Source organism: Idiotropiscis lumnitzeri, chromosome 5 (assembly GCF_059441095.1).
Source record: "Idiotropiscis lumnitzeri isolate Australia: NSW breed Sydney's pygmy pipehorse chromosome 5, RoL_Ilum_1.0, whole genome shotgun sequence".
In the NCBI taxonomy this organism is placed as follows: Eukaryota; Metazoa; Chordata; class Actinopteri; order Syngnathiformes; family Syngnathidae; genus Idiotropiscis; species Idiotropiscis lumnitzeri.
Genome location: NC_142395.1, coordinates 5,734,414 through 5,762,243, shown reverse-complemented (window position 1 = coordinate 5,762,243; position 27,830 = coordinate 5,734,414). Strand labels below are relative to the sequence as shown.

General features: G+C 41.9%; 18 non-coding genes across 18 annotated transcripts; all 18 read right to left on the bottom strand.

Moving 5' to 3' along the window:
* Positions 1-373: 373 nt before the first annotated feature.
* Positions 374-492, bottom strand: LOC148336618 (5S ribosomal RNA). Its single transcript, XR_015843342.1, has one exon. It is a non-coding gene; the product is annotated as a 5S ribosomal RNA (ribosomal RNA).
* A 1,010-nt stretch (positions 493-1,502) lies between these two features.
* Positions 1,503-1,621, bottom strand: LOC148336617 (5S ribosomal RNA). The gene has a single exon (XR_015843341.1). It is a non-coding gene; the product is annotated as a 5S ribosomal RNA (ribosomal RNA).
* A 1,009-nt stretch (positions 1,622-2,630) lies between these two features.
* Positions 2,631-2,749, bottom strand: LOC148336616 (5S ribosomal RNA). The gene has a single exon (XR_015843340.1). It is a non-coding gene; the product is annotated as a 5S ribosomal RNA (ribosomal RNA).
* Positions 2,750-3,758: 1,009 nt separating this feature from the next.
* Positions 3,759-3,877, bottom strand: LOC148336615 (5S ribosomal RNA). The gene has a single exon (XR_015843339.1). It is a non-coding gene; the product is annotated as a 5S ribosomal RNA (ribosomal RNA).
* A 1,008-nt stretch (positions 3,878-4,885) lies between these two features.
* Positions 4,886-5,004, bottom strand: LOC148336614 (5S ribosomal RNA). Its single transcript, XR_015843442.1, has one exon. It is a non-coding gene; the product is annotated as a 5S ribosomal RNA (ribosomal RNA).
* Positions 5,005-6,013: 1,009 nt separating this feature from the next.
* LOC148336613 (5S ribosomal RNA) lies at positions 6,014-6,132 on the bottom strand. The gene has a single exon (XR_015843338.1). It is a non-coding gene; the product is annotated as a 5S ribosomal RNA (ribosomal RNA).
* Positions 6,133-7,140: 1,008 nt separating this feature from the next.
* On the bottom strand, positions 7,141-7,259 carry LOC148336612 (5S ribosomal RNA). Its single transcript, XR_015843337.1, has one exon. It is a non-coding gene; the product is annotated as a 5S ribosomal RNA (ribosomal RNA).
* Positions 7,260-8,268: 1,009 nt separating this feature from the next.
* Positions 8,269-8,387, bottom strand: LOC148336611 (5S ribosomal RNA). Its single transcript, XR_015843336.1, has one exon. It is a non-coding gene; the product is annotated as a 5S ribosomal RNA (ribosomal RNA).
* Positions 8,388-9,396: 1,009 nt separating this feature from the next.
* Positions 9,397-9,515, bottom strand: LOC148336610 (5S ribosomal RNA). Its single transcript, XR_015843473.1, has one exon. It is a non-coding gene; the product is annotated as a 5S ribosomal RNA (ribosomal RNA).
* Positions 9,516-10,524: 1,009 nt separating this feature from the next.
* On the bottom strand, positions 10,525-10,643 carry LOC148336609 (5S ribosomal RNA). The gene has a single exon (XR_015843335.1). It is a non-coding gene; the product is annotated as a 5S ribosomal RNA (ribosomal RNA).
* Positions 10,644-18,962: 8,319 nt separating this feature from the next.
* LOC148336608 (5S ribosomal RNA) lies at positions 18,963-19,081 on the bottom strand. Its single transcript, XR_015843441.1, has one exon. It is a non-coding gene; the product is annotated as a 5S ribosomal RNA (ribosomal RNA).
* Positions 19,082-20,090: 1,009 nt separating this feature from the next.
* Positions 20,091-20,209, bottom strand: LOC148336607 (5S ribosomal RNA). The gene has a single exon (XR_015843334.1). It is a non-coding gene; the product is annotated as a 5S ribosomal RNA (ribosomal RNA).
* Positions 20,210-21,218: 1,009 nt separating this feature from the next.
* Positions 21,219-21,337, bottom strand: LOC148336606 (5S ribosomal RNA). Its single transcript, XR_015843332.1, has one exon. It is a non-coding gene; the product is annotated as a 5S ribosomal RNA (ribosomal RNA).
* A 1,009-nt stretch (positions 21,338-22,346) lies between these two features.
* On the bottom strand, positions 22,347-22,465 carry LOC148336605 (5S ribosomal RNA). Its single transcript, XR_015843331.1, has one exon. It is a non-coding gene; the product is annotated as a 5S ribosomal RNA (ribosomal RNA).
* A 1,013-nt stretch (positions 22,466-23,478) lies between these two features.
* Positions 23,479-23,597, bottom strand: LOC148336604 (5S ribosomal RNA). The gene has a single exon (XR_015843330.1). It is a non-coding gene; the product is annotated as a 5S ribosomal RNA (ribosomal RNA).
* Positions 23,598-24,610: 1,013 nt separating this feature from the next.
* Positions 24,611-24,729, bottom strand: LOC148336603 (5S ribosomal RNA). Its single transcript, XR_015843417.1, has one exon. It is a non-coding gene; the product is annotated as a 5S ribosomal RNA (ribosomal RNA).
* Positions 24,730-25,738: 1,009 nt separating this feature from the next.
* On the bottom strand, positions 25,739-25,857 carry LOC148336602 (5S ribosomal RNA). Its single transcript, XR_015843329.1, has one exon. It is a non-coding gene; the product is annotated as a 5S ribosomal RNA (ribosomal RNA).
* Positions 25,858-26,866: 1,009 nt separating this feature from the next.
* On the bottom strand, positions 26,867-26,985 carry LOC148336601 (5S ribosomal RNA). Its single transcript, XR_015843328.1, has one exon. It is a non-coding gene; the product is annotated as a 5S ribosomal RNA (ribosomal RNA).
* Positions 26,986-27,830: the final 845 nt, after the last annotated feature.

Below are 27,830 nucleotides of genomic sequence, written 5' to 3'. Positions count from 1 at the left end.
ATTCAGTAAACACCATTTTTTTAAATTGATTCATTAACTTTTTATTTAGTAAACACTCACTGCACCAACCCAACCGGACTGCATCGGGTCATATGTCTGCTACACCTGTAGACTCCGAGGGTACCCTTTTGGTCAATGTGTGGCTCCGGAGCCACAGTCAAGTCTCCAGACACGCATTTGCAAATTGCCACACGCATTTGCGAGTCGTCCACGGCGAGACTGTAGCAACACCCAAAGGCAGAGGACGCTGAATGTTGGCATTTTGTGCTCTCAGCCTGTCAGGCGAATATGTGGAAATTTATAAAAAAGCAGCTCGCATACTTGCTTACATTTGTCAAAGTTATTTTTATTTATTTATTTTTTGCGGTGCAAAAGCTTACAGCACCTGGTATTCCCAGGCGGTCTCCCATCCAAGTACTAACCAGGCCCGACCCTGCTTAGCTTCCGAGATCGGACGAGATCGGGCGTTCTCAGGGTAGTATGGCCGTAAGCGAGAATTCCCTCCAAAATTTTGCATTTTATACATGTGGTCTTTATTGTGGCAAATACTTCAATCCAAAAATACGTAACTAGAATCTGAAACTATAACCACAGTCACAAATGTGTCACAACAATCTACAATGCATGATTGAAGTCACAGATATATGACAAATATCAGCAAATGTGTACAATGATTTGTTGGCACATACACATGGTTAAATGCGGACAAAAATCCGTAGATGGGCGACCTGTAAAAACGGGACCTTTTGATTGGCTGTGTTCTTACAGGTGACGTTTGCTACAGTCCTGCCGCGGACGACTCGCAAATGCGTGTGCTGATTTGCAAATGCGTGTCAGGAGACGTGTGTGGCTCCGTAGCTACACATTCGGACCACATGGGGGCACTAATATTATACCAGCCCCGTACCACCAATATATACACCAATAACTTGGGGGGGCGTTCACTGCTATCCACCCATGGTCATGTACCATTTATTTGACATTATTTAAATTAAATTGGAATAAATGGAAGAATAAAGTGGAACTAATAAAATAAGAACCAATGATATAACCAGTGAAGCTAAAAAAAATGAATGAAGCTTCTCCACACCTGCTAATTGCGACATTAACTATACTTCCCTTTATTGCATTCAGTAAACACCATTTTTTAAAATTGATTCATTAACTTTTTATTTAGTAAACACTCACTGCACCAACCCAACCGGACTGCATCGGGTCATATGTCTGCTACACCTGTAGACTCCGAGGGTACCCTTTTGGTCAATGTGTGGCTCCGGAGCCACAGTCAAGTCTCCAGACACGCATTTGCAAATTGCCACACGCATTTGCGAGTCGTCCACGGCGAGACTGTAGCAACACCCAAAGGCAGAGGACGCTGAATGTTGGCATTTTGTGCTCTCAGCCTGTCAGGCGAATATGTGGAAATTTATAAAAAAGCAGCTCGCATACTTGCTTACATTTGTCAAAGTTATTTTTATTTATTTACTTTTTTGCGGTGCAAAAGCTTACAGCACCTGGTATTCCCAGGCGGTCTCCCATCCAAGTACTAACCAGGCCCGACCCTGCTTAGCTTCCGAGATCGGACGAGATCGGGCGTTCTCAGGGTAGTATGGCCGTAAGCGAGAATTCCCTCTAAAATTTTGCATTTTATACATGTGGTCTTTATTGTGGCAAATACTTCAATCCAAAAATACGTAACTAGAATCTGAAACTATAACCACAGTCACAAATGTGTCACAACAATCTACAATGCATGATTGAAGTCACAGATATATGACAAATATCAGCAAATGTGTACAATGATTTGTTGGCACATACACATGGTTAAATGCGGACAAAAATCCGTAGATGGGCGACCTGTAAAAACGGGACCTTTTGATTGGCTGTGTTCTTACAGGTGACGTTTGCTACAGTCCTGCCGCGGACGACTCGCAAATGCGTGTGCTGATTTGCAAATGCGTGTCAGGAGACGTGTGTGGCTCCGTAGCTACACATTCGGACCACATGGGGGCACTAATATTATACCAGCCCCGTACCACCAATATATACACCAATAACTTGGGGGGGCGTTCACTGCTATCCACCCATGGTCATGTACCATTTATTTGACATTATTTAAATTAAATTGGAATAAATGGAAGAATAAAGTGGAACTAATAAAATAAGAACCAATGATATAACCAGTGAAGCTAAAAAAAATGAATGAAGCTTCTCCACACCTGCTAATTGCGACATTAACTATACTTCCCTTTATTGCATTCAGTAAACACCATTTTTTAAAATTGATTCATTAACTTTTTATTTAGTAAACACTCACTGCACCAACCCAACCGGACTGCATCGGGTCATATGTCTGCTACACCTGTAGACTCCGAGGGTACCCTTTTGGTCAATGTGTGGCTCCGGAGCCACAGTCAAGTCTCCAGACACGCATTTGCAAATTGCCACACGCATTTGCGAGTCGTCCACGGCGAGACTGTAGCAACACCCAAAGGCAGAGGACGCTGAATGTTGGCATTTTGTGCTCTCAGCCTGTCAGGCGAATATGTGGAAATTTATAAAAAAGCAGCTCGCATACTTGCTTACATTTGTCAAAGTTATTTTTATTTATTTATTTTTTGCGGTGCAAAAGCTTACAGCACCTGGTATTCCCAGGCGGTCTCCCATCCAAGTACTAACCAGGCCCGACCCTGCTTAGCTTCCGAGATCGGACGAGATCGGGCGTTCTCAGGGTAGTATGGCCGTAAGCGAGAATTCGCTCCAAAATTTTGCATTTTATACATGTGGTCTTTATTGTGGCAAATACTTCAATCCAAAAATACGTAACTAGAATCTGAAACTATAACCACAGTCACAAATGTGTCACAACAATCTACAATGCATGATTGAAGTCACAGATATATGACAAATATCAGCAAATGTGTACAATGATTTGTTGGCACATACACATGGTTAAATGCGGACAAAAATCCGTAGATGGGCGACCTGTAAAAACGGGACCTTTTGATTGGCTGTGTTCTTACAGGTGACGTTTGCTACAGTCCTGCCGCGGACGACTCGCAAATGCGTGTGCTGATTTGCAAATGCGTGTCAGGAGACGTGTGTGGCTCCGTAGCTACACATTCGGACCACATGGGGGCACTAATATTATACCAGCCCCGTACCACCAATATATACACCAATAACTTGGGGGGGCGTTCACTGCTATCCACCCATGGTCATGTACCATTTATTTGACATTATTTAAATTAAATTGGAATAAATGGAAGAATAAAGTGGAACTAATAAAATAAGAACCAATGATATAACCAGTGAAGCTAAAAAAAATGAATGAAGCTTCTCCACACCTGCTAATTGCCACATTAACTATACTTCCCTTTATTGCATTCAGTAAACACCATTTTTTAAAATTGATTCATTAACTTTTTATTTAGTAAACACTCACTGCACCAACCCAACCGGACTGCATCGGGTCATATGTCTGCTACACCTGTAGACTCCGAGGGTACCCTTTTGGTCAATGTGTGGCTCCGGAGCCACAGTCAAGTCTCCAGACACGCATTTGCAAATTGCCACACGCATTTGCGAGTCGTCCACGGCGAGACTGTAGCAACACCCAAAGGCAGAGGACGCTGAATGTTGGCATTTTGTGCTCTCAGCCTGTCAGGCGAATATGTGGAAATTTATAAAAAAGCAGCTCGCATACTTGCTTACATTTGTCAAAGTTATTTTTATTTATTTATTTTTTGCGGTGCAAAAGCTTACAGCACCTGGTATTCCCAGGCGGTCTCCCATCCAAGTACTAACCAGGCCCGACCCTGCTTAGCTTCCGAGATCGGACGAGATCGGGCGTTCTCAGGGTAGTATGGCCGTAAGCGAGAATTCGCTCCAAAATTTTGCATTTTATACATGTGGTCTTTATTGTGGCAAATACTTCAATCCAAAAATACGTAACTAGAATCTGAAACTATAACCACAGTCACAAATGTGTCACAACAATCTACAATGCATGATTGAAGTCACAGATATATGACAAATATCAGCAAATGTGTACAATGATTTGTTGGCACATACACATGGTTAAATGCGGACAAAAATCCGTAGATGGGCGACCTGTAAAAACGGGACCTTTTGATTGGCTGTGTTCTTACAGGTGACGTTTGCTACAGTCCTGCCGCGGACGACTCGCAAATGCGTGTGCTGATTTGCAAATGCGTGTCAGGAGACGTGTGTGGCTCCGTAGCTACACATTCGGACCACATGGGGGCACTAATATTATACCAGCCCCGTACCACCAATATATACACCAATAACTTGGGGGGGCGTTCACTGCTATCCACCCATGGTCATGTACCATTTATTTGACATTATTTAAATTAAATTGGAATAAATGGAAGAATAAAGTGGAACTAATAAAATAAGAACCAATGATATAACCAGTGAAGCTAAAAAAAATGAATGAAGCTTCTCCACACCTGCTAATTGCCACATTAACTATACTTCCCTTTATTGCATTCAGTAAACACCATTTTTTAAAATTGATTCATTAACTTTTTATTTAGTAAACACTCACTGCACCAACCCAACCGGACTGCATCGGGTCATATGTCTGCTACACCTGTAGACTCCGAGGGTACCCTTTTGGTCAATGTGTGGCTCCGGAGCCACAGTCAAGTCTCCAGACACGCATTGCAAATTGCCACACGCATTTGCGAGTCGTCCACGGCGAGACTGTAGCAACACCCAAAGGCAGAGGACGCTGAATGTTGGCATTTTGTGCTCTCAGCCTGTCAGGCGAATATGTGGAAATTTATAAAAAAGCAGCTCGCATACTTGCTTACATTTGTCAAAGTTATTTTTATTTATTTATTTTTTGCGGTGCAAAAGCTTACAGCACCTGGTATTCCCAGGCGGTCTCCCATCCAAGTACTAACCAGGCCCGACCCTGCTTAGCTTCCGAGATCGGACGAGATCGGGCGTTCTCATGGTAGTATGGCCGTAAGCGAGAATTCCCTCCAAAATTTTGCATTTTATACATGTGGTCTTTATTGTGGCAAATACTTCAATCCAAAAATACGTAACAAGAATCTGAAACTATAACCACAGTCACAAATGTGTCACAACAATCTACAATGCATGATTGAAGTCACAGATATATGACAAATATCAGCAAATGTGTACAATGATTTGTTGGCACATACACATGGTTAAATGCGGACAAAAATCCGTAGATGGGCGACCTGTAAAAACGGGACCTTTTGATTGGCTGTGTTCTTACAGGTGACGTTTGCTACAGTCCTGCCGCGGACGACTCGCAAATGCGTGTGCTGATTTGCAAATGCGTGTCAGGAGACGTGTGTGGCTCCGTAGCTACACATTCGGACCACATGGGGGCACTAATATTATACCAGCCCCGTACCACCAATATATACACCAATAACTTGGGGGGGCGTTCACTGCTATCCACCCATGGTCATGTACCATTTATTTGACATTATTTAAATTAAATTGGAATAAATGGAAGAATAAAGTGGAACTAATAAAATAAGAACCAATGATATAACCAGTGAAGCTAAAAAAAATGAATGAAGCTTCTCCACACCTGCTAATTGCGACATTAACTATACTTCCCTTTATTGCATACAGTAAACACCATTTTTTAAAATTGATTCATTAACTTTTTATTTAGTAAACACTCACTGCACCAACCCAACCGGACTGCATCGGGTCATATGTCTGCTACACCTGTAGACTCCGAGGGTACCCTTTTGGTCAATGTGTGGCTCCGGAGCCACAGTCAAGTCTCCAGACACGCATTTGCAAATTGCCACACGCATTTGCGAGTCGTCCACGGCGAGACTGTAGCAACACCCAAAGGCAGAGGACGCTGAATGTTGGCATTTTGTGCTCTCAGCCTGTCAGGCGAATATGTGGAAATTTATAAAAAAGCAGCTCGCATACTTGCTTACATTTGTCAAAGTTATTTTTATTTATTTATTTTTTGCGGTGCAAAAGCTTACAGCACCTGGTATTCCCAGGCGGTCTCCCATCCAAGTACTAACCAGGCCCGACCCTGCTTAGCTTCCGAGATCGGACGAGATCGGGCGTTCTCAGGGTAGTATGGCCGTAAGCGAGAATTCGCTCCAAAATTTTGCATTTTATACATGTGGTCTTTATTGTGGCAAATACTTCAATCCAAAAATACGTAACTAGAATCTGAAACTATAACCACAGTCACAAATGTGTCACAACAATCTACAATGCATGATTGAAGTCACAGATATATGACAAATATCAGCAAATGTGTACAATGATTTGTTGGCACATACACATGGTTAAATGCGGACAAAAATCCGTAGATGGGCGACCTGTAAAAACGGGACCTTTTGATTGGCTGTGTTCTTACAGGTGACGTTTGCTACAGTCCTGCCGCGGACGACTCGCAAATGCGTGTGCTGATTTGCAAATGCGTGTCAGGAGACGTGTGTGGCTCCGTAGCTACACATTCGGACCACATGGGGGCACTAATATTATACCAGCCCCGTACCACCAATATATACACCAATAACTTGGGGGGGCGTTCACTGCTATCCACCCATGGTCATGTACCATTTATTTGACATTATTTAAATTAAATTGGAATAAATGGAAGAATAAAGTGGAACTAATAAAATAAGAACCAATGATATAACCAGTGAAGCTAAAAAAAATGAATGAAGCTTCTCCACACCTGCTAATTGCCACATTAACTATACTTCCCTTTATTGCATTCAGTAAACACCATTTTTTAAAATTGATTCATTAACTTTTTATTTAGTAAACACTCACTGCACCAACCCAACCGGACTGCATCGGGTCATATGTCTGCTACACCTGTAGACTCCGAGGGTACCCTTTTGGTCAATGTGTGGCTCCGGAGCCACAGTCAAGTCTCCAGACACGCATTGCAAATTGCCACACGCATTTGCGAGTCGTCCACGGCGAGACTGTAGCAACACCCAAAGGCAGAGGACGCTGAATGTTGGCATTTTGTGCTCTCAGCCTGTCAGGCGAATATGTGGAAATTTATAAAAAAGCAGCTCGCATACTTGCTTACATTTGTCAAAGTTATTTTTATTTATTTATTTTTTGCGGTGCAAAAGCTTACAGCACCTGGTATTCCCAGGCGGTCTCCCATCCAAGTACTAACCAGGCCCGACCCTGCTTAGCTTCCGAGATCGGACGAGATCGGGCGTTCTCAGGGTAGTATGGCCGTAAGCGAGAATTCCCTCCAAAATTTTGCATTTTATACATGTGGTCTTTATTGTGGCAAATACTTCAATCCAAAAATACGTAACAAGAATCTGAAACTATAACCACAGTCACAAATGTGTCACAACAATCTACAATGCATGATTGAAGTCACAGATATATGACAAATATCAGCAAATGTGTACAATGATTTGTTGGCACATACACATGGTTAAATGCGGACAAAAATCCGTAGATGGGCGACCTGTAAAAACGGGACCTTTTGATTGGCTGTGTTCTTACAGGTGACGTTTGCTACAGTCCTGCCGCGGACGACTCGCAAATGCGTGTGCTGATTTGCAAATGCGTGTCAGGAGACGTGTGTGGCTCCGTAGCTACACATTCGGACCACATGGGGGCACTAATATTATACCAGCCCCGTACCACCAATATATACACCAATAACTTGGGGGGGCGTTCACTGCTATCCACCCATGGTCATGTACCATTTATTTGACATTATTTAAATTAAATTGGAATAAATGGAAGAATAAAGTGGAACTAATAAAATAAGAACCAATGATATAACCAGTGAAGCTAAAAAAAATGAATGAAGCTTCTCCACACCTGCTAATTGCGACATTAACTATACTTCCCTTTATTGCATTCAGTAAACACCATTTTTTAAAATTGATTCATTAACTTTTTATTTAGTAAACACTCACTGCACCAACCCAACCGGACTGCATCGGGTCATATGTCTGCTACACCTGTAGACTCCGAGGGTACCCTTTTGGTCAATGTGTGGCTCCGGAGCCACAGTCAAGTCTCCAGACACGCATTTGCAAATTGCCACACGCATTTGCGAGTCGTCCACGGCGAGACTGTAGCAACACCCAAAGGCAGAGGACGCTGAATGTTGGCATTTTGTGCTCTCAGCCTGTCAGGCGAATATGTGGAAATTTATAAAAAAGCAGCTCGCATACTTGCTTACATTTGTCAAAGTTATTTTTATTTATTTATTTTTTGCGGTGCAAAAGCTTACAGCACCTGGTATTCCCAGGCGGTCTCCCATCCAAGTACTAACCAGGCCCGACCCTGCTTAGCTTCCGAGATCGGACGAGATCGGGCGTTCTCAGGGTAGTATGGCCGTAAGCGAGAATTCCCTCCAAAATTTTGCATTTTATACATGTGGTCTTTATTGTGGCAAATACTTCAATCCAAAAATACGTAACTAGAATCTGAAACTATAACCACAGTCACAAATGTGTCACAACAATCTACAATGCATGATTGAAGTCACAGATATATGACAAATATCAGCAAATGTGTACAATGATTTGTTGGCACATACACATGGTTAAATGCGGACAAAAATCCGTAGATGGGCGACCTGTAAAAACGGGACCTTTTGATTGGCTGTGTTCTTACAGGTGACGTTTGCTACAGTCCTGCCGCGGACGACTCGCAAATGCGTGTGCTGATTTGCAAATGCGTGTCAGGAGACGTGTGTGGCTCCGTAGCTACACATTCGGACCACATGGGGGCACTAATATTATACCAGCCCCGTACCACCAATATATACACCAATAACTTGGGGGGGCGTTCACTGCTATCCACCCATGGTCATGTACCATTTATTTGACATTATTTAAATTAAATTGGAATAAATGGAAGAATAAAGTGGAACTAATAAAATAAGAACCAATGATATAACCAGTGAAGCTAAAAAAAATGAATGAAGCTTCTCCACACCTGCTAATTGCGACATTAACTATACTTCCCTTTATTGCATTCAGTAAACACCATTTTTTAAAATTGATTCATTAACTTTTTATTTAGTAAACACTCACTGCACCAACCCAACCGGACTGCATCGGGTCATATGTCTGCTACACCTGTAGACTCCGAGGGTACCATTTTGGTCAATGTGTGGCTCCGGAGCCACAGTCAAGTCTCCAGACACGCATTTGCAAATTGCCACACGCATTTGCGAGTCGTCCACGGCGAGACTGTAGCAACACCCAAAGGCAGAGGACGCCGAATGTTGGCATTTTGTGCTCTCAGCCTGTCAGGCGAATATGTGGAAATTTATAAAAAAGCAGCTCGCATACTTGCTTACATTTGTCAAAGTTATTTTTATTTATTTATTTTTTGCGGTGCAAAAGCTTACAGCACCTGGTATTCCCAGGCGGTCTCCCATCCAAGTACTAACCTGGCCCGACCCTGCTTAGCTTCCGAGATCGGACGAGATCGGGCGTTCTCAGGGTAGTATGGCCGTAAGCGAGAATTCCCTCCAACATTTTGCATTTTATACATGTGGTCTTTATTGTGGCAAATACTTCAATCCAAAAATACGTAACAAGAATCTGAAACTATAACCACAGTCACAAATGTGTCACAACAATCTACAATGCATGATTGAAGTCACAGATATATGACAAATATCAGCAAATGTGTACAATGATTTGTTGGCACATACACATGGTTAAATGCGGACAAAAATCCGTAGATGGGCGACCTGTAAAAACGGGACCTTTTGATTGGCTGTGTTCTTACAGGTGACGTTTGCTACAGTCCTGCCGCAGACGACTCGCAAATGCGTGTGCTGATTTGCAAATGCGTGTCAGGAGACGTGTGTGGCTCCGTAGCTACACATTCGGACCACATGGGGGCACTAATATTATACCAGCCCCGTACCACCAATATATACACCAATAACTTGGGGGGGCGTTCACTGCTATCCACCCATGGTCATGTACCATTTATTTGACATTATTTAAATTAAATTGGAATAAATGGAAGAATAAAGTGGAACTAATAAAATAAGAACCAATGATATAACCAGTGAAGCTAAAAAAAATGAATGAAGCTTCTCCACACCTGCTAATTGCCACATTAACTATACTTCCCTTTATTGCATTCAGTAAACACCATTTTTTAAAATTGATTCATTAACTTTTTATTTAGTAAACACTCACTGCACCAACCCAACCGGACTGCATCGGGTCATATGTCTGCTACACCTGTAGACTCCGAGGGTACCCTTTTGGTCAATGTGTGGCTCCGGAGCCACAGTCAAGTCTCCAGACACGCATTTGCAAATTGCCACACGCATTTGCGAGTCGTCCACGGCGAGACTGTAGCAACACCCAAAGGCAGAGGACGCTGAATGTTGGCATTTTGTGCTCTCAGCCTGTCAGGCGAATATGTGGAAATTTATAAAAAAGCAGCTCGCATACTTGCTTACATTTGTCAAAGTTATTTTTATTTATTTATTTTTTGCGGTGCAAAAGCTTACAGCACCTGGTATTCCCAGGCGGTCTCCCATCCAAGTACTAACCAGGCCCGACCCTGCTTAGCTTCCGAGATCGGACGAGATCGGGCGTTCTCAGGGTAGTATGGCCGTAAGCGAGAATTCCCTCCAAAATTTTGCATTTTATACATGTGGTCTTTATTGTGGCAAATACTTCAATCCAAAAATACGTAACAAGAATCTGAAACTATAACCTGTCAGGTTTAAAAGGTCCTGACGCCTTCATTAGACTGAATTAAATGCAGAGAACCAGAGGAATAACCAGGGAAGGTTTTGTCTTTTCTCCATCGCGATGGGAGGAGAAGCCAGGAAGTGAAGTAGACGTCTTGCCAGTTCACTCTCCCGCACTCTCACTGGCTCCTTCGCCCATCCCTCTGGACTTTATTCAGAGAAAAACGAAACCTATGGAAAGTGAAACTTTAAACAAGCGTGTGGGTGTGCGCATGTGTGCTGAAGCAATGATGTGCGTGTCTGTGAGTGTGTGTGTAATTATCATTGATACAAATAGTGTATAAAAAACATGATTAAAAATACACAAACTATTTACATACTCTCACATTTCCCCCCTGTTTGTCGGATTTAAATCATGTCCATACGGCTTTAAGATGAGTCATCAGGGAATAAAACATATAAAAATACATTTCAATGTGCCTAGTGAAAAATAACAAAACTGTCTCCACGCAGAGCTTGTCTCTGGGGGACTTGATGCAGGCCCCTTGCCTCGCTGTAGGAGGAGACAGCCGTCTTTACCTCCCGGATCTTCGTGTGTGGGGCTTGGGCGACAAGTCCATATTCATTTTACGTTTCAGTGTCCAGTTCGAGTTCGTCATTGTCCAGTTCGAGTTTGTCATACTCAACATCAATCAGATTGTAATGTTACTTTTGGGCAACAAACATGCAATTAATCATCATTTTTGTCATAAAAATAATGCAACAAAAACAGACTACACATAACAAAAAATGAAAACCATAATTATCCCGATATATATATTGTGTCTTTCAAATTCTTCATAGTGGTCATAACATCAATAATTGTTTCATTTTTAAAACTTTAAATGCAATTATGTTCTTCAATCAAGGTTCAAATTTCTTTATGTACGTCATTAATTTCCAAACCATATCTAATCTTTTTATTCTGTGGCTTCAACATTCGTATCTGTGGCTGGTGGTGTGGTTCTGATGTGCGTGTGGTCCGAGATTGTGACTCGGGGAGGGATTCGCGTTGCTAGGCCTTTAGCTGGAAACCGGTGAAGCTTGTACTGCAACTGGTGGATCCAGCTGCCACGCCCCGCGACCTTTGCAGCGTCGGGGTCACCGCCATCATCTGGCGAGGGCCATCTCAGCATTCACTTCCCCCCAACGGAGTCGTTTCAACACCTTGAAGAAGAGTTGGTCTCCCACACGGACGTGATTTCTGTAAATCAGAACACACTTGACCAGTATTTGCGTCTTTTGCATCTTTTTCGGTCAAACATGTTTTTTGTTGGTGGTTCTGATGAACCTGAGAGTCTATAGGGGATAGTGTCCTTCCTTCGGCTGGCATTGTCCTCATTGCTGTGATTGAAACACAGTCTGGCCATTGTCTCTTTTTTTTTTTTTTTTTTTTCCATTAGTGCGTTCCACAAGTCCTGCAGACTGTATGCGCAGTGACGCTTTGAGTCCATTTTTTAACAACTGTCCCACTTGTTACAACATCATTCACAAAATGCATCATTTTCACTTCAAATCACTTCTTGAAATTCCAAATGTCAGGATAATTTGATTACACAACACTTTTCCCAATCGTTTTTAGCATCAGCATGTGTTGTTGGAAACAGCTTGATCCATTTTGAAAACATATCAATCATAGTCAAACAATATTGCAACCCAAACAAATAACAGTGTCCAAAAAATTTTTTGTTGAAAAGTCTGTATGTGGGAACAATTCCATATGATATCTCCTCCCTGTTGAGGCACGACGTCTGCTCGTGTCTCACTCAATGTTTGCATCATTGTCCACCCAATGTGCATGTTCAATTAGTGGTGCCTTTTTCCCTGGCCTGAGATTAACTTGTCAAGTTGATTTACTGTGTGTGTGGGGGGGTGCGTGGGTGTGTGTGTGTGTGTGTGTGTGTGTGCTTTCATTAAACCTCTTGTGCTTTGTTGACTCTGGGGTTATGGCTTGGCTCCAGCCTTTATTCAATCGTAATCGTGTCATTTTCTGTTCAGAGAATTTTTTTTTTTTTTTTTATTTACAAATACTTACTTAGACGTGCTTTATGCGCAACCTTTCTTTTATCTTTTGTGATTTTTAAAGCACCCGTTCGCCCAAAATCAACAGAACACAAGAACATTTTATCTTGACTGTGAGTTCCCATTGTAACCATACAGCTCATACAAGATGGGAAACTCCAAATTTTAATTAGCTCACAACCGCCTACGCTCTTCCTGCTTATCCTAACAATTTCTCTCTTTTACAAGTTATCTGTTGGTATCGCACTACTAATACTCCCATCGCATAAAAGTCAGCGTGATTTCTTCCTACAACCTTGGTTCTCAGACACTTTCTTATCAGTCTGGAAGGTGCACCTGGTCTTCAAGTCCTACACGTCTTAACTCCTCCAGTCGGGAGGAAAATATGTCAAGTCAAGTCATGGGTTTGGTGAAAATTTGGACGGCTCCACAGTCGTGTGGCGCCTTCTAAATGGTGCGTGGAAAAAGAATGACGCTGGGCTTAAATGCATCGCACCTTATTAATGTAATGTTACAATTAAATCGCCGTGCAATGTGAATGTCGTGTGATGGAATGTCATTTTTTCATTCCTTAAAGCAGCAGTAAAAGCTCTTGATCACACTCTTAAATGGTTCTCTGCCACGAAATCCAAATTGTTGTGACTAATATGCAAATGGATTCACTTTCCTGTGTTTCTGCAGCAACACAAGTCCATGAAGCCATTTTTTGCAGTCACTGTTTGCCCAAATGGCTTATAATAATAATTTGGTAGTGCATTAAGATGCTTTGTAAATACAATCTTGCAGTGTATCTCCACAAGTTCCAACATACACAACCCATTTTATGGCCATGATACTGTTGTTTTAAACTCACCCTAAGCCTGTTGGGCTCTTTCTCTGCCGCATAAATTACAGCCCTGAGAGACTTTGGGCTCCAACTTTATCTATGAAAGGTCAGGGACTTAATGGAGGTCATGAAAGTCCCAAGGAAAGTGTTTACACAAAAGTGGTCTGGCAAAGTTTTATTACTATTTTTCTTCCCGCTTATCACTGACAATGCGTCCTTTTAAAATTTTGACTTTTGTTTAAATTCGCCCTTGCTTATTGATTCTGATATTAAAGTCCAATTGTCAGTGTATCACGGCTTAATAAGCAAAACGCATGTTGATGTAGAAGTCCTTCTACACACACTTTTATGTTAGGTTCTTTCTTTCGCCATGTGATCCTCTGTTGCTTCTCTCTTCGTCCTGAAAAGTTATTGTTTATCACAAGACTCTCTGCTTCCTTCTTTTTTAAAATGTTTTCTCTTTTTCTTCCTTCTGCTCAACACGTTCAAGCTTTTTGTGCATAATTTAGAATCTTCTTTTCCATTTTACAAGTTGGCCAATTTAAATTAGGTTGTTTTATTTGAAAAGCCTGTAATTCTCTTTTTCCCTTTTCACATAATCACAAATTTCTTATCACAGAATGAACATGTTAATTCTATTTTATCTTTTATTTTTTTTCTCTAATCTTGACTCATTTCACTTTGACCAATTCTACCTTAAAGTGGACAAGTACACATTAATGTTATCTGTAATTTCTAATTTCTTCTCTGCTTTAATGAAAATTATAGCCCTTGCCAAATTTTTCCTGTATCATTTATATTTCTGCATTTCATTGCATCTCTGGCCTACTTTAATATAAACATGATCAACTGGAATATGAAATCTAAAATATTTATTTCTTCAATTCACCAAAAAGCAAAATCTAATTTCTATCCTCCTCCTCACAGGAGCCTCTCCACAGTCTGCTCCTAATTTCCAAATTCACTGTAGTTTTTCCACAACCACTCAAACCTACCAATGTCTCGAATCAAAATTTAAAAAATCAAGAAACACCTATGTTTTTGCAAAAATTCCTCATGTTCACTTTCAAAAGCTTCATCCAATTGTTAAAATTTCATAACACCTACTTCTCCCTTTCTGAAGGTGACGCAAGTATACAATTAAGTAAAAACCATCATCAAAATGATATATCTTGTCTATTGAATCATGTAAGTATAAATTGTCTCATCACTAAACTTTTTCTGTAAATTAATCACATCCCCACAACTTGGGCTCTCATTATTCTGTCAAAATAAAACTAATTTCAATTCATGCAACCAACTCAGTGGCCTTCTGGGTCCCTCAACCACACAGGTTCTAATTCTGTTACTCTATTGCATTTTTCCACTTGTAAATCTGACTATGGCCCCTTTCTCACTTGCCCTATCATTTGAAATTGATTTATTATAAGCAATCCTATCTGCACCAATGTCACATAAAAAAGGGTAATTGGTGTCCCATTACCAATACAGTTATTTCAGCTCAATCATTTAATCAAAAGCCAATATCTTTTGTAAATTTAGGAAAACCTCTTCATTTAAAAACTTAGTCATGCTGAAGGCTGCTTCTTCTCAAGGCAATTTCTTGCTATCTGGCCTTCTTTTAGTGTGGTCTTCCTGTGTGGTTGACGGCAGTTTCTGGCAAAGTGTCCTGATCTGCCACAATTGTAACAAATATCATCTCCGGTGGGAAGGCGTCCTCGTCTCAGCCTCTTCCACCTTGATAAGGGACTTTCTGACCTTTATTTTGATAAAAAATGTCTATAGACCTCTGTTTCTTTTTATTTTCTATCTTCTCAGCATGGAGGGCGTGATTTACATACTCCTCCAGGGTACCTGTTGGCAGGCAAATGTTATGTTTATTTACCCACTTATGAATTTCCTCTCTTGATCCTGCATGTAAAGCATTCTTCAACTGCTGTTGAAATGCCCCATCCACATCACCATCTTCCTGCAGCCCGCTGTGGTTTTGAAACACAGCTGTCATTCACCCTCTTCTCTTTTTAAGGCTACCCTCATCCAATATTCTGTTTCCTCAAAGCCATTTTTCTTAATCTTTTTGTGGTCTTTCTTTGTCTTTGCTATGATTGATTTCTGTAATGCGGCTATTTTTCGTGTTTTTAACTGACCATTAAAACCATGTTCAGCTTTCCATGAGTCTAAATACTGAATTTTATCAAGATCCTGTTTCTCGATGAACTTCCTTATCTACACTCATCTTTTTAAACCAGCCTAGGCGTCTGGGTTCAATTTCTTTATTTTTCAGAAAACGCACATCAGGCTATTTCTCTCTTTTCTTTTAAGCCTATCCCGTTGTATAAGTTATTTTATTTAATTTCAAATTTAAATGAATTTATCTCCTCAAATCATCTTCTTTATTAATTTCTTTTGTAAATTTGGGAATTATTTTTCTCAATAAGATCTCGTCACTCATAAGTAGCCTTTTGTTGGTTACTAATCCTTGATTCCATTTTATCTCCACTTCATCAATCCTTTTAGCATAATTCCAACCACTTTGATCACTCTCCCTGACATTTAGACACACAGACAGACACTCAGACAGACACACAGACATATACACGGGCCCACAAAACGACACACACAGTTCTCAACACTGAACAACTACAAACAACAATAACATGTTAGTATAACAGCAACACAATCCATCTTTATCTTTTGCCCATAATAAGTCCTTTAATTCAACTAATATCTCTCATAATTATGTATGTGCAGCCCTATTGGGCCAATGCAGCCTCTGCCACAAATGCACACTGCCACTTATACACGCAGCACATTGAGGTGAGCGCTTTATTGGTTTATCTGTCTTTTTTGGGGGTTTCTCAGGATACAGGGGGCAGTTGCAACCCCCCTCCCCCTTCTTTACCTTCTTAAGATGCCCTTTATTAGTCCCACAATGGGGAAATTCGAGATTCGAACCCAGGCCTCCTGGGGAGACTGGGTCCTGAACGCGGCGCCTTAGACCACTCGGCCATCCTGGCAGCCAACAACTTTCTCTGTCATTCTCAAATACTGGTCCTGTTTATTACCCTTACTGCAGTACATAGGATAAAATACCAAATGGTATTTGTAATCCCCAATCACACCATTCACTCACTTTGCATACAGCAAAATGATCATTCCACATCTGGTGTTGTGTGTGCGGGTTTCTTTTTTTTTTTTTTCTTCAGCTTCTCTGCAAATTCTTCTCTCACTACCCTGAAACCTGATCCTTCAGGCTTGGCCCAGCCAGACCTCTTCTTTTGCTGTTGTCTGGTCAGCTACTTCTCCAAACCCACACACACACACACGCACGCACGCACGCACACACATTCTCACTGACTCAAACTTGTTCCTTTGTTCACACACACACAGCTGCACAGCCCCCAAAACACTTCAAATAAAAACCACCGAAAATAATGCCTTATTATTCCCTGAATTTCAATGTGAAATTGTGAGTAAGACCTTCTCCTGATTGCCACTCTTTTCCATTGTCGACACCGGAGGGAACCTTTTAATATTCGCGGAAACTTTGTCTCCCTTCTCTAGGCGGATCAATCTCTAAAATTTGCTCAGTTTATGGCCAAATTCGCTACCATCGACGCCGAGGAACAAATCAATTTGTTCACCGTGCTATCCGTGTCTAAAATTTGCTCAGTTTCAACGAGTTATGGTCAATTCGCTACCGATGAGTTATGGCCTAATTCGCTACCGATTATTTTTACATAACTCCTTGGACTAGCACGATGCAGTTTTTGTTACCGTACTGACTAAACGGTCGAGGCCCGGCCTCTGCGCGCGCTTGTCTCACTCTCACCTCTTTCACTCCCCTTCCAATTATTTTAAATTTTAAAATGGTGGCACAAAATAATTTGAAAAACAATACCTGGCTTCCTCCGGATCCGCCTGGTCCGACAGGGAACCGACATCCGGGCGGACGGCCGCGCCGCAGCTCAGGGACCCGCTTTCAAATGGTGAAGCGCTGACGTCAGATTCGTTGGCCCCCGAAATATCCAGCGACGTTCGTCCGTCCGGGTGTGGCTCCCGGGTTTCGGCACCAATAAATGTCAGGTTTAAAAGGTCCTGACGCCTTCATTAGACTGAATTAAATGCAGAGAACCAGAGGAATAACCAGGGAAGGTTTTGTCTTTTCTCCATCGCGATGGGAGGAGAAGCCAGGAAGTGAAGTAGACGTCTTGCCAGTTCACTCTCCCGCACTCTCACTGGCTCCTTCGCCCATCCCTCTGGACTTTATTCAGAGAAAAACGAAACCTATGGAAAGTGAAACTTTAAACAAGCGTGTGGGTGTGCGCATGTGTGCTGAAGCAATGATGTGCGTGTCTGTGAGTGTGTGTGTAATTATCATTGATACAAATAGTGTATAAAAAACATGATTAAAAATACACAAACTATTTACATACTCTCACATAACCACAGTCACAAATGTGTCACAACAATCTACAATGCATGATTGAAGTCACAGATATATGACAAATATCAGCAAATGTGTACAATGATTTGTTGGCACATACACATGGTTAAATGCGGACAAAAATCCGTAGATGGGCGACCTGTAAAAACGGGACCTTTTGATTGGCTGTGTTCTTACAGGTGACGTTTGCTACAGTCCTGCCGCGGACGACTCGCAAATGCGTGTGCTGATTTGCAAATGCGTGTCAGGAGACGTGTGTGGCTCCGTAGCTACACATTCGGACCACATGGGGGCACTAATATTATACCAGCCCCGTACCACCAATATATACACCAATAACTTGGGGGGGCGTTCACTGCTATCCACCCATGGTCATGTACCATTTATTTGACATTATTTAAATTAAATTGGAATAAATGGAAGAATAAAGTGGAACTAATAAAATAAGAACCAATGATATAACCAGTGAAGCTAAAAAAAATGAATGAAGCTTCTCCACACCTGCTAATTGCCACATTAACTATACTTCCCTTTATTGCATTCAGTAAACACCATTTTTTAAAATTGATTCATTAACTTTTTATTTAGTAAACACTCACTGCACCAATCCAACCGGACTGCATCGGGTCATATGTCTGCTACACCTGTAGACTCCGAGGGTACCCTTTTGGTCAATGTGTGGCTCCGGAGCCACAGTCAAGTCTCCAGACACGCATTGCAAATTGCCACACGCATTTGCGAGTCGTCCACGGCGAGACTGTAGCAACACCCAAAGGCAGAGGACGCTGAATGTTGGCATTTTGTGCTCTCAGCCTGTCAGGCGAATATGTGGAAATTTATAAAAAAGCAGCTCGCATACTTGCTTACATTTGTCAAAGTTATTTTTATTTATTTATTTTTTGCGGTGCAAAAGCTTACAGCACCTGGTATTCCCAGGCGGTCTCCCATCCAAGTACTAACCAGGCCCGACCCTGCTTAGCTTCCGAGATCGGACGAGATCGGGCGTTCTCATGGTAGTATGGCCGTAAGCGAGAATTCCCTCCAAAATTTTGCATTTTATACATGTGGTCTTTATTGTGGCAAATACTTCAATCCAAAAATACGTAACAAGAATCTGAAACTATAACCACAGTCACAAATGTGTCACAACAATCTACAATGCATGATTGAAGTCACAGATATATGACAAATATCAGCAAATGTGTACAATGATTTGTTGGCACATACACATGGTTAAATGCGGACAAAAATCCGTAGATGGGCGACCTGTAAAAACGGGACCTTTTGATTGGCTGTGTTCTTACAGGTGACGTTTGCTACAGTCCTGCCGCGGACGACTCGCAAATGCGTGTGCTGATTTGCAAATGCGTGTCAGGAGACGTGTGTGGCTCCGTAGCTACACATTCGGACCACATGGGGGCACTAATATTATACCAGCCCCGTACCACCAATATATACACCAATAACTTGGGGGGGCGTTCACTGCTATCCACCCATGGTCATGTACCATTTATTTGACATTATTTAAATTAAATTGGAATAAATGGAAGAATAAAGTGGAACTAATAAAATAAGAACCAATGATATAACCAGTGAAGCTAAAAAAAATGAATGAAGCTTCTCCACACCTGCTAATTGCGACATTAACTATACTTCCCTTTATTGCATTCAGTAAACACCATTTTTTAAAATTGATTCATTAACTTTTTATTTAGTAAACACTCACTGCACCAACCCAACCGGACTGCATCGGGTCATATGTCTGCTACACCTGTAGACTCCGAGGGTACCCTTTTGGTCAATGTGTGGCTCCGGAGCCACAGTCAAGTCTCCAGACACGCATTTGCAAATTGCCACACGCATTTGCGAGTCGTCCACGGCGAGACTGTAGCAACACCCAAAGGCAGAGGACGCTGAATGTTGGCATTTTGTGCTCTCAGCCTGTCAGGCGAATATGTGGAAATTTATAAAAAAGCAGCTCGCATACTTGCTTACATTTGTCAAAGTTATTTTTATTTATTTATTTTTTGCGGTGCAAAAGCTTACAGCACCTGGTATTCCCAGGCGGTCTCCCATCCAAGTACTAACCAGGCCCGACCCTGCTTAGCTTCCGAGATCGGACGAGATCGGGCGTTCTCAGGGTAGTATGGCCGTAAGCGAGAATTCCCTCCAAAATTTTGCATTTTATACATGTGGTCTTTATTGTGGCAAATACTTCAATCCAAAAATACGTAACTAGAATCTGAAACTATAACCACAGTCACAAATGTGTCACAACAATCTACAATGCATGATTGAAGTCACAGATATATGACAAATATCAGCAAATGTGTACAATGATTTGTTGGCACATACACATGGTTAAATGCGGACAAAAATCCGTAGATGGGCGACCTGTAAAAACGGGACCTTTTGATTGGCTGTGTTCTTACAGGTGACGTTTGCTACAGTCCTGCCGCGGACGACTCGCAAATGCGTGTGCTGATTTGCAAATGCGTGTCAGGAGACGTGTGTGGCTCCGTAGCTACACATTCGGACCACATGGGGGCACTAATATTATACCAGCCCCGTACCACCAATATATACACCAATAACTTGGGGGGGCGTTCACTGCTATCCACCCATGGTCATGTACCATTTATTTGACATTATTTAAATTAAATTGGAATAAATGGAAGAATAAAGTGGAACTAATAAAATAAGAACCAATGATATAACCAGTGAAGCTAAAAAAAATGAATGAAGCTTCTCCACACCTGCTAATTGCCACATTAACTATACTTCCCTTTATTGCATTCAGTAAACACCATTTTTTAAAATTGATTCATTAACTTTTTATTTAGTAAACACTCACTGCACCAACCCAACCGGACTGCATCGGGTCATATGTCTGCTACACCTGTAGACTCCGAGGGTACCCTTTTGGTCAATGTGTGGCTCCGGAGCCACAGTCAAGTCTCCAGACACGCATTTGCAAATTGCCACACGCATTTGCGAGTCGTCCACGGCGAGACTGTAGCAACACCCAAAGGCAGAGGACGCTGAATGTTGGCATTTTGTGCTCTCAGCCTGTCAGGCGAATATGTGGAAATTTATAAAAAAGCAGCTCGCATACTTGCTTACATTTGTCAAAGTTATTTTTATTTATTTATTTTTTGCGGTGCAAAAGCTTACAGCACCTGGTATTCCCAGGCGGTCTCCCATCCAAGTACTAACCAGGCCCGACCCTGCTTAGCTTCCGAGATCGGACGAGATCGGGCGTTCTCAGGGTAGTATGGCCGTAAGCGAGAATTCCCTCCAAAATTTTGCATTTTATACATGTGGTCTTTATTGTGGCAAATACTTCAATCCAAAAATACGTAACTAGAATCTGAAACTATAACCACAGTCACAAATGTGTCACAACAATCTACAATGCATGATTGAAGTCACAGATATATGACAAATATCAGCAAATGTGTACAATGATTTGTTGGCACATACACATGGTTAAATGCGGACAAAAATCCGTAGATGGGCGACCTGTAAAAACGGGACCTTTTGATTGGCTGTGTTCTTACAGGTGACGTTTGCTACAGTCCTGCCGCGGACGACTCGCAAATGCGTGTGCTGATTTGCAAATGCGTGTCAGGAGACGTGTGTGGCTCCGTAGCTACACATTCGGACCACATGGGGGCACTAATATTATACCAGCCCCGTACCACCAATATATACACCAATAACTTGGGGGGGCGTTCACTGCTATCCACCCATGGTCATGTACCATTTATTTGACATTATTTAAATTAAATTGGAATAAATGGAAGAATAAAGTGGAACTAATAAAATAAGAACCAATGATATAACCAGTGAAGCTAAAAAAAATGAATGAAGCTTCTCCACACCTGCTAATTGCCACATTAACTATACTTCCCTTTATTGCATTCAGTAAACACCATTTTTTAAAATTGATTCATTAACTTTTTATTTAGTAAACACTCACTGCACCAACCCAACCGGACTGCATCGGGTCATATGTCTGCTACACCTGTAGACTCCGAGGGTACCCTTTTGGTCAATGTGTGGCTCCGGAGCCACAGTCAAGTCTCCAGACACGCATTTGCAAATTGCCACACGCATTTGCGAGTCGTCCACGGCGAGACTGTAGCAACACCCAAAGGCAGAGGACGCTGAATGTTGGCATTTTGTGCTCTCAGCCTGTCAGGCGAATATGTGGAAATTTATAAAAAAGCAGCTCGCATACTTGCTTACATTTGTCAAAGTTATTTTTATTTATTTATTTTTTGCGGTGCAAAAGCTTACAGCACCTGGTATTCCCAGGCGGTCTCCCATCCAAGTACTAACCAGGCCCGACCCTGCTTAGCTTCCGAGATCGGACGAGATCGGGCGTTCTCAGGGTAGTATGGCCGTAAGCGAGAATTCCCTCCAAAATTTTGCATTTTATACATGTGGTCTTTATTGTGGCAAATACTTCAATCCAAAAATACGTAACTAGAATCTGAAACTATAACCACAGTCACAAATGTGTCACAACAATCTACAATGCATGATTGAAGTCACAGATATATGACAAATATCAGCAAATGTGTACAATGATTTGTTGGCACATACACATGGTTAAATGCGGACAAAAATCCGTAGATGGGCGACCTGTAAAAACGGGACCTTTTGATTGGCTGTGTTCTTACAGGTGACGTTTGCTACAGTCCTGCCGCGGACGACTCGCAAATGCGTGTGCTGATTTGCAAATGCGTGTCAGGAGACGTGTGTGGCTCCGTAGCTACACATTCGGACCACATGGGGGCACTAATATTATACCAGCCCCGTACCACCAATATATACACCAATAACTTGGGGGGGCGTTCACTGCTATCCACCCATGGTCATGTACCATTTATTTGACATTATTTAAATTAAATTGGAATAAATGGAAGAATAAAGTGGAACTAATAAAATAAGAACCAATGATATAACCAGTGAAGCTAAAAAAAATGAATGAAGCTTCTCCACACCTGCTAATTGCCACATTAACTATACTTCCCTTTATTGCATTCAGTAAACACCATTTTTTAAAATTGATTCATTAACTTTTTATTTAGTAAACACTCACTGCACCAACCCAACCGGACTGCATCGGGTCATATGTCTGCTACACCTGTAGACTCCGAGGGTACCCTTTTGGTCAATGTGTGGCTCCGGAGCCACAGTCAAGTCTCCAGACACGCATTTGCAAATTGCCACACGCATTTGCGAGTCGTCCACGGCGAGACTGTAGCAACACCCAAAGGCAGAGGACGCTGAATGTTGGCATTTTGTGCTCTCAGCCTGTCAGGCGAATATGTGGAAATTTATAAAAAAGCAGCTCGCATACTTGCTTACATTTGTCAAAGTTATTTTTATTTATTTATTTATTTTTTGCGGTGCAAAAGCTTACAGCACCTGGTATTCCCAGGCGGTCTCCCATCCAAGTACTAACCAGGCCCGACCCTGCTTAGCTTCCGAGATCGGACGAGATCGGGCGTTCTCAGGGTAGTATGGCCGTAAGCGAGAATTCCCTCCAAAATTTTGCATTTTATACATGTGGTCTTTATTGTGGCAAATACTTCAATCCAAAAATACGTAACAAGAATCTGAAACTATAACCACAGTCACAAATGTGTCACAACAATCTACAATGCATGATTGAAGTCACAGATATATGACAAATATCAGCAAATGTGTACAATGATTTGTTGGCACATACACATGGTTAAATGCGGACAAAAATCCGTAGATGGGCGACCTGTAAAAACGGGACCTTTTGATTGGCTGTGTTCTTACAGGTGACGTTTGCTACAGTCCTGCCGCGGACGACTCGCAAATGCGTGTGCTGATTTGCAAATGCGTGTCAGGAGACGTGTGTGGCTCCGTAGCTACACATTCGGACCACATGGGGGCACTAATATTATACCAGCCCCGTACCACCAATATATACACCAATAACTTGGGGGGGCGTTCACTGCTATCCACCCATGGTCATGTACCATTTATTTGACATTATTTAAATTAAATTGGAATAAATGGAAGAATAAAGTGGAACTAATAAAATAAGAACCAATGATATAACCAGTGAAGCTAAAAAAAATGAATGAAGCTTCTCCACACCTGCTAATTGCCACATTAACTATACTTCCCTTTATTGCATTCAGTAAACACCATTTTTTAAAATTGATTCATTAACTTTTTATTTAGTAAACACTCACTGCACCAACCCAACCGGACTGCATCGGGTCATATGTCTGCTACACCTGTAGACTCCGAGGGTACCCTTTTGGTCAATGTGTGGCTCCGGAGCCACAGTCAAGTCTCCAGACACGCATTTGCAAATTGCCACACGCATTTGCGAGTCGTCCACGGCGAGACTGTAGCAACACCCAAAGGCAGAGGACGCTGAATGTTGGCATTTTGTGCTCTCAGCCTGTCAGGCGAATATGTGGAAATTTATAAAAAAGCAGCTCGCATACTTGCTTACATTTGTCAAAGTTATTTTTATTTATTTATTTATTTTTTGCGGTGCAAAAGCTTACAGCACCTGGTATTCCCAGGCGGTCTCCCATCCAAGTACTAACCAGGCCCGACCCTGCTTAGCTTCCGAGATCGGACGAGATCGGGCGTTCTCAGGGTAGTATGGCCGTAAACGAGAATTCCCTCCAAAATTTTGCATTTTATACATGTGGTCTTTATTGTGGCAAATACTTCAATCCAAAAATACGTAACAAGAATCTGAAACTATAACCACAGTCACAAATGTGTCACAACAATCTACAATGCATGATTGAAGTCACAGATATATGACAAATATCAGCAAATGTGTACAATGATTTGTTGGCACATACACATGGTTAAATGCGGACAAAAATCCGTAGATGGGCGACCTGTAAAAACGGGACCTTTTGATTGGCTGTGTTCTTACAGGTGACGTTTGCTACAGTCCTGCCGCGGACGACTCGCAAATGCGTGTGCTGATTTGCAAATGCGTGTCAGGAGACGTGTGTGGCTCCGTAGCTACACATTCGGACCACATGGGGGCACTAATATTATACCAGCCCCGTACCACCAATATATACACCAATAACTTGGGGGGGCGTTCACTGCTATCCACCCATGGTCATGTACCATTTATTTGACATTATTTAAATTAAATTGGAATAAATGGAAGAATAAAGTGGAACTAATAAAATAAGAACCAATGATATAACCAGTGAAGCTAAAAAAAATGAATGAAGCTTCTCCACACCTGCTAATTGCGACATTAACTATACTTCCCTTTATTGCATTCAGTAAACACCATTTTTTAAAATTGATTCATTAACTTTTTATTTAGTAAACACTCACTGCACCAACCCAACCGGACTGCATCGGGTCATATGTCTGCTACACCTGTAGACTCCGAGGGTACCCTTTTGGTCAATGTGTGGCTCCGGAGCCACAGTCAAGTCTCCAGACACGCATTTGCAAATTGCCACACGCATTTGCGAGTCGTCCACGGCGAGACTGTAGCAACACCCAAAGGCAGAGGACGCTGAATGTTGGCATTTTGTGCTCTCAGCCTGTCAGGCGAATATGTGGAAATTTATAAAAAAGCAGCTCGCATACTTGCTTACATTTGTCAAAGTTATTTTTATTTATTTATTTTTTGCGGTGCAAAAGCTTACAGCACCTGGTATTCCCAGGCGGTCTCCCATCCAAGTACTAACCAGGCCCGACCCTGCTTAGCTTCCGAGATCGGACGAGATCGGGCGTTCTCAGGGTAGTATGGCCGTAAGCGAGAATTCCCTCCAAAATTTTGCATTTTATACATGTGGTCTTTATTGTGGCAAATACTTCAATCCAAAAATACGTAACTAGAATCTGAAACTATAACCACAGTCACAAATGTGTCACAACAATCTACAATGCATGATTGAAGTCACAGATATATGACAAATATCAGCAAATGTGTACAATGATTTGTTGGCACATACACATGGTTAAATGCGGACAAAAATCCGTAGATGGGCGACCTGTAAAAACGGGACCTTTTGATTGGCTGTGTTCTTACAGGTGACGTTTGCTACAGTCCTGCCGCGGACGACTCGCAAATGCGTGTGCTGATTTGCAAATGCGTGTCAGGAGACGTGTGTGGCTCCGTAGCTACACATTCGGACCACATGGGGGCACTAATATTATACCAGCCCCGTACCACCAATATATACACCAATAACTTGGGGGGGCGTTCACTGCTATCCACCCATGGTCATGTACCATTTATTTGACATTATTTAAATTAAATTGGAATAAATGGAAGAATAAAGTGGAACTAATAAAATAAGAACCAATGATATAACCAGTGAAGCTAAAAAAAATGAATGAAGCTTCTCCACACCTGCTAATTGCGACATTAACTATACTTCCCTTTATTGCATTCAGTAAACACCATTTTTTAAAATTGATTCATTAACTTTTTATTTAGTAAACACTCACTGCACCAACCCAACCGGACTGCATCGGGTCATATGTCTGCTACACCTGTAGACTCCGAGGGTACCCTTTTGGTCAATGTGTGGCTCCGGAGCCACAGTCAAGTCTCCAGACACGCATTTGCAAATTGCCACACGCATTTGCGAGTCGTCCACGGCGAGACTGTAGCAACACCCAAAGGCAGAGGACGCTGAATGTTGGCATTTTGTGCTCTCAGCCTGTCAGGCGAATATGTGGAAATTTATAAAAAAGCAGCTCGCATACTTGCTTACATTTGTCAAAGTTATTTTTATTTATTTATTTTTTGCGGTGCAAAAGCTTACAGCACCTGGTATTCCCAGGCGGTCTCCCATCCAAGTACTAACCAGGCCCGACCCTGCTTAGCTTCCGAGATCGGACGAGATCGGGCGTTCTCAGGGTAGTATGGCCGTAAGCGAGAATTCCCTCCAAAATTTTGCATTTTATACATGTGGTCTTTATTGTGGCAAATACTTCAATCCAAAAATACGTAACTAGAATCTGAAACTATAACCACAGTCACAAATGTGTCACAACAATCTACAATGCATGATTGAAGTCACAGATATATGACAAATATCAGCAAATGTGTACAATGATTTGTTGGCACATACACATGGTTAAATGCGGACAAAAATCCGTAGATGGGCGACCTGTAAAAACGGGACCTTTTGATTGGCTGTGTTCTTACAGGTGACGTTTGCTACAGTCCTGCCGCGGACGACTCGCAAATGCGTGTGCTGATTTGCAAATGCGTGTCAGGAGACGTGTGTGGCTCCGTAGCTACACATTCGGACCACATGGGGGCACTAATATTATACCAGCCCCGTACCACCAATATATACACCAATAACTTGGGGGGGCGTTCACTGCTATCCACCCATGGTCATGTACCATTTATTTGACATTATTTAAATTAAATTGGAATAAATGGAAGAATAAAGTGGAACTAATAAAATAAGAACCAATGATATAACCAGTGAAGCTAAAAAAAATGAATGAAGCTTCTCCACACCTGCTAATTGCGACATTAACTATACTTCCCTTTATTGCATTCAGTAAACACCATTTTTTAAAATTGATTCATTAACTTTTTATTTAGTAAACACTCACTGCACCAACCCAACCGGACTGCATCGGGTCATATGTCTGCTACACCTGTAGACTCCGAGGGTACCATTTTGGTCAATGTGTGGCTCCGGAGCCACAGTCAAGTCTCCAGACACGCATTTGCAAATTGCCACACGCATTTGCGAGTCGTC